The following is a 12,064-nucleotide window of genomic DNA, read 5'->3' on the forward strand; positions in this document are numbered from 1 at the left end:
ATCGGTGCGTAAAATACAACCGTGATAGAGCTAATTGTAGTGATTATAATATTATACTTTTTAGATAGAGAATAGAGATCAAAGTACTCTGTGATAGAGATCTACGCGCAATATGCACCGGTGATATGCACGAGCACGACTGACGACTGACTACACATCACAAAAGTGAGAAGCAGAGAAGACAGAAATCATGGAGGAAACTCAGGGAGGAAATCATGTAATTTTTTGACTTTTGTTTTGTCTTTTGTTATGTTTTGCACCACTGCACCGTTGTTTTGTTTGAATATTGTCGGATTTTCAAAATTAGTGGATTTTTGATGGTAAGTTCACGTGCTAGTTTAGTGCTATAGTTTTTCAAAGAATATTGTCTTGTCGGATTATTCTTGTATCGTTTGAATATTGTCGGATTTTCAAAATTAGTGGATTTTTGGTGGTACGGGTTCACGTGCTAGTAGTTTTCCGAAGTCTGAATTTGTTCTACATTACTCATGCATTTTGTGCTTTTGTATTTCTTTGTGGTTATTGGAAAAGGTAGGTACCTCATTGGGGTTGCTATAGAGTACAATACCATCCATTGGGATAGGGGGCAGTAAAGGGGGTGCTCCTGAAACTCTTAAAAAGTTAAAATTTCAGAGCTCGAAAATCATTTTTTTAAATAAAATTAATCACTTTAATCACAATTAGCATTTTTAGAATAAACTAAACAAACACAATACAAAATCGCAAAATACGATAGATACTGTCATAGGTTACCACCGTTAACACCTGTAATACTTTATTTTTAACTGGTTTTACGGCTCTGGGTTCTAATCTATAATACTCTTGCTGCTGCTGTACAGACCAGTTAAAGTAAACTTTTTTTTTCTAAACGGCTTTAAAGCGAGTCTTCTGGCGTAGCCTGTTTTAAAAAACTTAAGGATTGGGTAGGTTAGGGGGGGGGGGGGTTTATCCCCTTCTAACCTAACCATTCCGAGTCGGAGTGCCCCAAGTCCCGAGCTCGCTTCGCTCGCTCTTGATGGTGGGAGCGGGGGGGAGGAAAGAGACCCCCCACCATAGTGGTGGTCTCTTCTCGTCGACCGGGGCCCGTCGACGGAGCCCCGCTTCGCGGGGCTCCTTTTTTCTGGGTGGTAAAAAAAGAAATAACCCACGAAGGGGATGGCGGGGTCTTACAGACCCCGCCATCCCCTTCTAACCTAACCGTTCCGAGTCGGAGTGCCCCAAGTCCCAAGCTCGCTTCGCTCGCTCTTGATGGTGGGAGCGGGGGGGAGGAAAGAGACCCCCCACCATAGTAAGCGGTCTCTTCCGTCGGCCCGGTCGACATATAAAAGATTTAGTGAATTCTTAAAGTATTTATCAAATAGTTCATTTTATCAAACAATTCATTTTATCAAAAAAAAAAGTGCTATATGTTGTTTTACTAATTAACACGATTAAAGAAATCAATTGTTTGTCAAATGATATTTTATGAAATGACAATTTGTCTGGTAATTTGTTTTATCAAGTGAATTATTTGTAGAAACATAAGTTTTATAACGATCATAAAACGATTCATAATTTTGCCAAAATTTGTTTAGGAAATAAAATTGTGTCATTTGTTTTTTGTCAATTGGTTATTGGTCTTTGGTTCCCAGCAAGATTATTATAGATTAGAACCCAGAGCCGTAAAACCAGTTTAAAAAAAAGTATCTTGCTAAGTTTACTTTATTGGTCTTTGGTTCCCAGCAAGATTATTATAGATTAGAACCCAGAGCCGTAAAACCAGTTAAAAAAAAAAGTATCTTGCTAAGTTTACTTTATTGGTCTTTGGTTCCCAGCAAGATTATTATAGATTAGAACCCAGAGCCGTAAAACCAGTTAAAAAAAAAAGTATTATAGGTTTATGTTATGGTAATCTTTATATGTGTTCGTAGTTTATACCACAGAGTACTTTTAACATATGGAAATAGAGTAGGTACTATCTCGCGAGCTAATAGTGGCAACAGCTTAGTAGCGCCATCTGTATCTGACGAATGGAACTAATATTTATAATATGTACATACCTACCTATATATAGACTGCTTTATAGGTTCATACCTATACATATAATACATACATATAGGACTGCTATGGAAGGTAGGATTGTGTTCAGATTAATTATTTATTAATATTTGACTCCCTTACAATTTAACATATCATGTAAATTTAAAAAAAATCTATAATAATTAATCTGAACACATATTTTTAAATAATAGAAATTTTTGATTCTAATCTTTATTTTTACCAAAATTAATCCTAATCACTCTTCCTTATCCTAAAACAGTTTATAAAGTTGCCTGAGGACTGGGGTCTGGTGCCGAGTAGTTTAGTTTCAAGATATCAATATTATGAATCCAGGTCATAAAACGATCCAAATCTTTTGCACGATTTGGAAATTCATGCAGGACATTTTCTAAACCTGAAAAGTAAAAATATGAGTATCTTAGTATGGTCACAAGTTCATAACATGTTCACTAAATCTGACTCAATTAATCTAATCACATCTAATCTGAGGTTGGGGGTTCAATCTAGGGCATGCACCTCTAACTTTTCGGAGTTGTGTGTTTTAACTAATTAAATATCACTTGCTTTAACGGTGAAGGAAAACATCGTGAGGAAACCTGCATGCCTGAAAGTTCTCCATAATGTTATCAAAGGGTGTGAAGTCTACCAATCCGCACATGGCCAGTGTGGTAGACTATGGCTAAACCCCTTCTCACTCTAAGAAGTGACCCGTGCTCTGTAGTGAGCCAGCGATGTGTTGATCATGATAGGAATTTGGTCTAGAAAAACTAAAGAAATACCTAATTCTTTATTCAAATAAACTTGTAAATAGGTGCTTTCGAATCGTCAAGAGAATCTATCACTGGATCGGAACGCCCAATACTTAAAGAAAAACCTATGCGTGAACCATATTGTCATCAAGTTCAAGGAATTTAATAAAAATTGCATTCAAGGATTAAAGTAGATATGACGGTATTACAATGGCATTTACAAACCTGCAGTGAACCTGAACAGCCTGGAATACAGCCCCTCTTGTAAGAAATGTTCACTAAACTTAACTAGTACCTAACTACAACTATACTGGAGTCCTGTCTCGTAAATAAACACTGGAGTTCTGTCTCAAAACACTGGAGTCCTGTTTCAAACATGGGTACGGAAAACTTAAAATTTCTTTGGTCTCAAAACACTAGAATCTCTGACAGCTTACTTAGCGTGGGTTAGGTTCACTGGTTTGCTAAACGTAGCGTGAAATCAATAAAACTGGCTTTAAATAGTTACAAAAGGTATTGAAAATAGCAAAATCAGAAAACATTACGACCGCCAGCACAGACCAGGTTGTTTGCCCAATTTCTACCATATCAATAGCAAAAAATTGTCTGAATTGATTTTATTTTGAAGAATATTTATTAAATCAATGATACATACCAAAGGTAGAACCAAATAAAATATTGGTAAATAGAAATTAATGGTTAGAGAATATTTTTTTCTTTAAAATGCAAATATGTTAATGTAAACTAAACTACCAATTTGGTAGAAAAATTAAACATGGGATGCCTTGACCACAGAATAATATATCGAATTTGTCCAGTCACAGTAGCGCGGTCTGCTATTGCCTTTTGGTACTAAATGAATTGAAGTACCATGCTATTTGTTCTAAGATTGATGACCCTGGTTTATACCATCATACTTTGCGGTTTTGTGTTTCTAAAAATGCTAGGGACCTAATTAATTTCATTTTATTTACATAAATCTGTATAAAATACGCGATTACGTGTCTTGAAATTAAGAAATTACGTAAAGATCAGTGCAAATTAATATAAAATATCTTTCCAGTGAATATTAACGAAATCTATGTAGTAATCGTGTTTTCTATTTATAATGTTAATCATTTTAAAATTGTATAAATGTCTATAAATACGTGTCTCCGAAACTTGAAATTACAGATATGTAAAGTGCAAATGAACCTCTTTATACTGAATATTACCGCTATACCTATATAGTATAATATTCGTGAATAAATAGTGGTGAACCTTTCTATAGTGGAGCCATTTTTTGACTTTTGTTTTGTCTTTTGTTATGTTTTGCACCACTGCACCGTTGTTTTGTTTGAATATTGTCGGATTTTCAAAATTAGTGGATTTTTGATGGTAAGTTCACGTGCTAGTTTAGTGCCACAGATTAATAGGGATACTACGTATCAGATGGCTCACGGGCAAACAAATTTTGACACCCTTGAAATGCAGCCCGTGATTGGTCGATCATCTGTCAAACTCTATTTTGCTATTTCTCTACTAACCAATAGGATCAGATTATTTGAGCCAATAGCTTGGCAAGATATTTTTTTAAATTGCCTCCTTTGCGCGGCTCTGAATTCTAGTTTTGTATTTTAGAGGATTTTTTTCCTGCAGCTTTAGCTTCTTGTATTTTGAAATTGTTTTATTAGGTACCTAAAGGGTTTTTTACTTAAATAACCTAAATTAATTGATTCTAAAAATAAAAAACACATTTTATTTCAAGACATTTATTTATTTTCTTTTAAATCTTTTAAAACCTTTATTAAATATCGATATGATTTTGACCCCTGATTAAGTAAGGATAAGAAATTTTTTTTTTCATCTTCTGTAAACCTTCTTTGTTTCTTCTTCTTTCCGCACAATCTTAATTGCATTGTGAGTATTTTTTTGGCAATTGGGTTCAATTTTTCCAATTTTTGATACACATTTTCACTGTCCAAGCTTTTTTATGTCTACGAATAAGGTTAAGAGTTTTTTGGGAAATCCTATATTTCTTGTAAAGATGTTTGCATTTTGGTGAAAGAACTTCAATTATTCTTTTAATGATTCTAGGATTCCTTCTCTTTTTAAGTGGCATGGTAGTGGAACCTGGAATTGCAAGAGTATTATATATAATTACAATTGATATATTGGGTACCTATTATAAAAATTACATGTTTGATTTGATTTGCTCTAATAAGTATTTGCACTATGTGCATAATATGTTGTGTGCAATAAAGTGTCAATAAATAAATAAATAAATGTTATGTATGTGCATATTAAAAATATAAATAAATCTTGTTTATAAAGTACTAGATGATGCCCGCGACTTCGTACGCATGGATTTAGATTCTTAAAAATCCTGTGGGAACTCTTTAATTTTCCGGGATAAAAAGTAAGCCTGTGTCCTTCCCCGGGTTGCAACCTACCTCTGTACCAAATTTCGTCAAAATCGGTTGAACGGTTGAGCCGTGAGAAGCTAGCAGACAGACAGACAGACGGGACACACTTTCGCATTTATAAGATAAGTATGGATGGGTAACACACCGCGATTAATTTGTTAATTGTTATACACATTTAAATATCTCATTTAAGCTTAAAAACATAGTCTAGTAATAACTTATTTATGAAAATTTTGACCTGTAGTTAACACTGATCAATGAAAAGAGCAGATATCCTTATTCCTGTGGTTACTATATCAAGGCTATTAATAAATAGATGATTACCTGAGGAAATACTTTGTTGACAATCTGTAATCGAATATTCTTCTAATTTTCTTTTAAAAGTAGTGGGCAATCCTTCTAAAAAATAAGTTTAATGAGTACAAATAGGCAAACATCGATAAAAAAGTTTGATATAGTAAGTTATTTAAAACACTCCAAGGTTCTTTTATCTATCTCTTTTAGCTATCTTTCAAAGTTAGCAAAGAAACGACTTATTAGTAATATTATTATGAATATTGTTTCAAATAATAATAAATTATATTTTCTCACCTAAAAGCTCATTTTCACTTGCTGATTGTGATGTTTGCAGCTGTGTACAATAGTTGTGGTCATTATATATATTTTTGGAAGCATAATAATTATGATCAAGGTCAATCTTCTCTGATCCTGAAAGTAAATTAAATATTAATCATTTTAAAATTAAAGGCCAAAATTAGTGCTACACGGTGGTAAGATGATTCAGGCATAGAAATACATTTTCTTCGGTTTGGTTGTAAAATGTATGCTAAAGAAGGTTGTGATACATTGGACAAAACAACTGGACTGTGATTAGAGGAATGATATGAACAATATACAATACAAAAAGCCATCAAAACTTACTAGTACAAATTTCTTCAGAATCATGCAGTGGAATGGATGGAGTACCACTGAGGATCTCAGATTGCAGGAACAAAGTAGGAAATGCTGTTACTGCAAGACGAGATTTTTGTGTCACAAAACGCTTTTCAAAGTGCTTATGACACAATTGAGACTTATTTTTAAGATCTATTGTACTTTTACTTCGCAAAACATCACAATTTATATACTTAAGCCACTTTTTGAGTCTTTTGTCACACTGTGGAAACTTATGTAATATAGCGTCTTTTCGCGTACTGTTACAATCGGGAACACAGCACTTATAATACATTCCAATAAATTATATTGAAATAATGTACTATAATAACAATTGTTGCGAAGGGAACAGAAATGTACGGAAATAAATCGACGCAACCACCCTGCTCAACGCTTAACAACAATAACAAAATGGCGTCAGGCAGGCAGCAGGCAGTGAACGTGTGTTATTGTATCGTTCTGTGGTCGAATCTGTCAACTTCTATTTTGCTATTCGCATTTGTAAGGGAACGGAATTTGTATGGCCGTGAACCGCCCGTGTTTAGTGCTATAGTTTTTCAAAGAATATTGTCTTGTCGGATTATTCTTGTATCGTTTGAATATTGTCGGATTTTCAAAATTAGTGGATTTTTGGTGGTACGGGTTCACGTGCTAGTAGTTTTCCGAAGTCTGAATTTGTTCTACATTACTCATGCATTTTGTGCTTTTGTATTTCTTTGTGGTTATTGGAAAAGGTAGGTACCTCATTAATTGTAGTGTCAAAAAAATGCACCAAAACCGTTTAAAAAACGCATCAAAACCTATTTGCCTATAGGTACTTTGCCAGAGAAAGAAATCTTAGTAAGTAGGTGTACAAATTGTGCACTAAAAAGTCAATATTCTTTCATTACTGCAAACCAAAAATTGATAATTAATATTGTAATTTGATAATTGGACAATTTAATTTAAATTAATCTTCTGAAAAGGAATACTTCCTGGTTGTTTCTGTTCTGGCTGTCTGGACTGGATTTTCTTGGAATGTCGGTTAGGTACTTAAAGCATTTTGTGGGTTGTATAATCCTGGGACATTGGGTATGTGGATAGCAGGATTTATATCATAACTAGCTGATGCTGGCGACTTTGTCCGTGTGGAATTAGTTTTTAAAAATCCAGTGGGAACTCTTTGATTTTCCGGGATAAAAGTAGCCTGCCACTCTCTGGGTCTTTATCAATTAGCCATGCAAAAAATCATGTCAATCTGTTTCACCGTTGCGACGTACTTTCGCATTTATAATAAGGGTGCTGATTTGCCAACTTTGCTGTTTCTGATGTTAGCATTTGTTTCCCCTCTAATTGAAAAACAAGACTTCATTTCTTTGCTCAGAGAACTTGGAATGAGTTCTCTGAACAATGAAATTATAGCGAATAGTGAATGATTCAGGATCAGGTTTGCCAAATCCTGATCCTGAATCATTCGCTCAGGGTGTCAGCTATGGTAGACTTAATGGTTTCAACCAGAAATTGTTGCAATTTTGCATTGACTTATATATTACTTCGTGTGGACAGGGCCATTGAACAAACAAAATGGCACTGACTCATTGGTGCTTTAGCACTAATGCAACCTCAGTGACGTTTAGATTTCAAACGGGTTGTTCATTAGTATCGAACAGGTGGTACTGATTGATTTGGTACCAAAACCATGAAAAATTTTGCTCGCTTGGACATATCTTGTCTTTTATATTGATGCAATTCTGTCACTATTTTATTTTTATTACTCAGGTTTACTTATGGCTACCTACTTATTCAAAAAAATGTTGCTTACTACCAGTGAAATTCATATTCAACGTAGGGGCTACTTTATTTTATTTTTATTTTGTTAGGAGGATCAACAGCTTACATTAATCTATTATAATCTTAAACTCAAGTAACTACAAGCTAATAAAAGGTTTTCACAATTAGATACTAAATTAAAGGGAAAATGAACACAGTGACAGACTATAACTAGATATAATTATTGCATTAGGAGACCATTCACATGCCATATGTATCAAATTCAACCTCTAAGCATTTCATAGACCAAAGCATTCCCAAATTTGACAGCTATTAGAGACAATGCTGAATGACCGAAGTCTGTTAAGCAGTCCTGTTGAGATCCTCTTGTTTTGTAATCGCAGGTTAATAATTGTATTTCTGACTTATATTTCTTGCAAACCAATAACTTGTTACTGTTTTTGTTATTTTGTTGAGAGAGTAATTGTTCTACTGATTGTGGGTTTGATGTATAACTTAAGTACCTTCCTTCAAGGGAAGAGTAAAGAAAGAACAGGGTATTCTGATCTCTGTATTCTAAGTGTCTCGCATAATTTTGTTGAGATGGTTGTTCTATCTACTGTTTTGTGTGTTTGATAACTCAAAGGAACTTCAAGGGCAGACCCTTGAAGGTACTTAAGTTATCAAACACACAAATCTAAACAAATAGACATCTTTATATGTTTCAAATTACAAAATTAGAAAGAAAAAGGCATTCTGGTTTCCTTTTTCTTTCTAAGTGTCTCGCATAATTTTGTTGAGAGAGTTCCCAAGTAACATTTTGGTACTATAATTTAAGAATTCATCACGAAAAGGATGAGTAAACGTCGTGTAGAGGTTGTAACGATAACCACCCGTTATATAAAAGCATTTGCTATGACTTTTTTGCTCTATAAGCTTATATAGCCAAACTATCCTGTTATCAGGGGATGTAAAGGTTTACAAAACCGTTTTGTAGAGCCGTTATAGGCACGTTCTATAAAAACCTCGAATTTAGACAATATAGCGCTATATTACTGTATAACAGCGTTTGAATTCACTATTATATACCCCATTAGTACTATAAAAGTTTCCTGGTAACCGCTATAAGTATGGCGTTTTAGCAGTGATGAAGGACTCAACAATAGAAGAATTTGACGCTTTTGTGGTCCCGCAAAATACTGCTATAGTACATGGTACATAATTACTCATAACAACACTGTTATAGAGCGGTTTTGCTTTATAAACGATTTTCGGGACGAAATAAACTGTTACTGTTAGATAGTTTTGCCCAGTAATGGCTTATTTCTTATATATTGCCTACAACGAAACTAATTAACGTATAAATTTAGTATACCTATATAAAATGGATTTAAAATCGTGGAAAGTATATAAACGCAGCGGAACGTACAGAAGAGCGGTGCAAAAACAATACAAGCAAATAGTATCACGATCTAAATCAGTTATTAACAATGAAAGTGAAGTGCGTGCCAAATCATTACAATGTTGTTCCGTACAAAATGTAGTTTGTTCTAATGAAGCAACTAATAGAGAATCCAGTGATCCTGATATTAGTGATTGTAGTTCACAATCATCAAGCTGTGATATAGCAGAAGAAAAAAACGCGCAACTGCGTCACGAAATAAAAAAATGGGCCATTGATTATAATATATCTCAACAAGCAACTAAAAGCCTAATACAAATAATTAACAATCGATTGCCAAATATATTGCCTACCGATCCACGGACGCTTCTAAACACACAATCGAGTATTACCACATATCCTGTGGTAACTGGGCAGTATTGGCACAATGGATTGATAGATTCATTAAAAGGTTGTCTTCAAAAAGTCGATTGTGATTTATCGCTTATTTCAATAAATGTAAACATAGACGGATTGCCAGCTTTTAAAAGCTCAAAACTTCAACTATGGCCAATTTTGTGCAACATTTATGAGATACCAAAACTGCAACCCATCGTGGTCGGAATTTATGCAGGCCTTGACAAACCATCTGCGGATTTAAATGGTTTTCTAAACATGTTTATACATGAAATGAAAATATTACTCACAGATGGTTTATCAGTCACGTCTAGCGGAAATGAGAAAAAGATTGGCGTCAAACTTCGGGCTTTTATATGCGACTCTCCAGCTCGTGCAATGATCAAAGGTACGCTTTCTAAACACTCTTATGTATTGTACCTCTAGGTACGTACCTAAGAAAAGGGTCAAATGACTAATTACATTTTTTGTTTTAGGTGTGTGCAATTACAACGGGAAAGATGGTTGCTTAAAATGTACAGTAGAAGGAGAATATTCCTATATTTCCCACACAGTCGTGTTTCCAAGAATTGGATGCCCGAAAAGAAATGACGCCGATTTTCGAGCAAAAAAATATGAGCAGCACCATAAAACCGATTCTCCATTATTAGAACTGCCAATAGACATGATCGAAGACTTTGTTGTGGGTGATGCACTACATTTAATAGACTTAGGAATAATGAAACGTCTTCTTAATGGATGGAAGGATGGGAAATTTAACAAATATACAAAATGGAGTGGACAGGATATCACGATTGTTACATCTTTTTTGGTATCTTGTAAAATGCCACGAGAGATTCATAGATCCGTTAGGGGTCTGGACCACATACATTTTTGGAAAGGCTCAGAATATCGTACCTTTTTATACTACCTTAGCTTCATAATTTTGAAACATACGTTAACTTCAGAGGCCTACCAACATTTTCTATACTTGTTTTGTGCTATAACAATCTGCTCAAATGAAAAATATTTCACTTTTTTGAGCGTTGCGGAGTCATTATTGAACCACTACCTGGAATATTTTAGAGATATATACGGTGAATGTTATATGACCAGTAACGTGCACAATTTATCCCATATCATTGACGAAGTGAAAAAACTTGGAATACTGCAAAGTTTTAGCACGTATCCCTTTGAGAACCGTTTATATTATTTGAAAAGAATGATAAGGCATGGTAACAGACCTCTTGAACAGGTTGCTAAACGTATTAGTGAAAAAATTGAAACAGAACTGGACAATTACACAACAGACACTTTTGAAAAACCATTTGTAACATGTAATGGAAATGTGAATAAATCAATTCTTCACTTAGAAGATTTCATTTTGAGCTTACGTAAAGAAGACAGGTGGTTTTTAGATAGACAAAACAATATTGTGGAAGTACAATCGTTGTTAAATGATGCCAATGGTATAATTATACATGGCAACCGTTACGACCCTGTCGAAGACGTATTCATATACCCAATGAAATCTTCATATTTAAACATATATAAGTGTGAAGTTAGTACAATAAAAAAAACTACAGGCTTATATAAAGTCGATGACATTAAGTGTAAATTGGTATCAATCTCTTATCGATCTGAACTTTTTTTTGTACCATTGTTACACACTTTGTAAAGTGCTACATCTAGGTAACTTTAGGTAAGTATGCTTATCTATGTGATTGTTTCATACAGTCATTTCGTCACGAGAAAACGAGGAAAATTTAAAATCGTTGAAAAATTCCAGTAAATCTTAGAATTTGCCCTTATTTTAGTGCTAAAATACAATTATAATTTCATAGTGTTTAGGGTTTAGTGAATTGGATTTAAGAGCATTCTTAAACTAAGATAAATAAAAAGCTTTGTTTAACTTCTTGTTTTTTATTATCATTGATTCACATCGCACATTTACTACTATATTATAATGTAGGTTTATATGTTATTTAACATATTCCTAGTTTTATAAATTAGTAATGTAACAAATATTCAAGATTAAAAATCAGAATTAAATCAGATTAAGGTTTGATAAATATAAACACATGCACCAGTAAGGAAAATGTTACTATAAAACACAATACAGTCAAACAGGGTGAATAGAAACGGAACTTGATATACATAGTAAGTTAATTATGTTATGTTATGTTAATTATGTTCTATTCCTCGAGCCGTTATTGGCTCATGGAATGGAAGAACATAATTCATAGAAAATAACTACTTACATTTATATATGTATGTGAAGTTTCGTTTCTATTCACCCCGTTTGACCAGATACTAATTATGATAAGTATTGACCATGTTATTGACAATGTGGCCAATTCCTTTGTACACAATCTCTAAACTAAACTAAAATATCACGTCTAAATCTATTG

The 12,064-nt window shown here is 33.8% G+C and overlaps 1 protein-coding gene and 1 long non-coding RNA gene across 2 annotated transcripts in view; one reads left to right on the forward strand and one right to left on the reverse strand.

Moving 5' to 3' along the window:
* The first annotated feature begins 3,577 nt into the window (after positions 1 to 3,577).
* The window catches only part of LOC138404247 (uncharacterized), a 33,695-nt gene continuing 25,208 nt past the window's right edge, over positions 3,578 to 12,064 (forward strand). Inside the window, exon 1 of the mRNA XM_069507780.1 lies at positions 3,578 to 4,166. The gene's annotated coding sequence lies outside the window, so the exon portion shown is untranslated. The remainder of the gene's footprint in view (positions 4,167 to 12,064) is intronic.
* LOC138404257 (uncharacterized) lies at positions 4,525 to 6,640 on the reverse strand. The gene is made up of 4 exons (XR_011238261.1): positions 6,116 to 6,640; positions 5,786 to 5,902; positions 5,519 to 5,593; positions 4,525 to 4,901 (listed from the first exon to the last, which is right to left on the reverse strand). It is a non-coding gene; the product is annotated as an uncharacterized lncRNA (long non-coding RNA).

The sequence above is a fragment of the Maniola hyperantus genome, chromosome 26 (genome assembly GCF_902806685.2).
Source record: "Maniola hyperantus chromosome 26, iAphHyp1.2, whole genome shotgun sequence".
NCBI classification, from domain to species: Eukaryota; Metazoa; Arthropoda; class Insecta; order Lepidoptera; family Nymphalidae; genus Maniola; species Maniola hyperantus.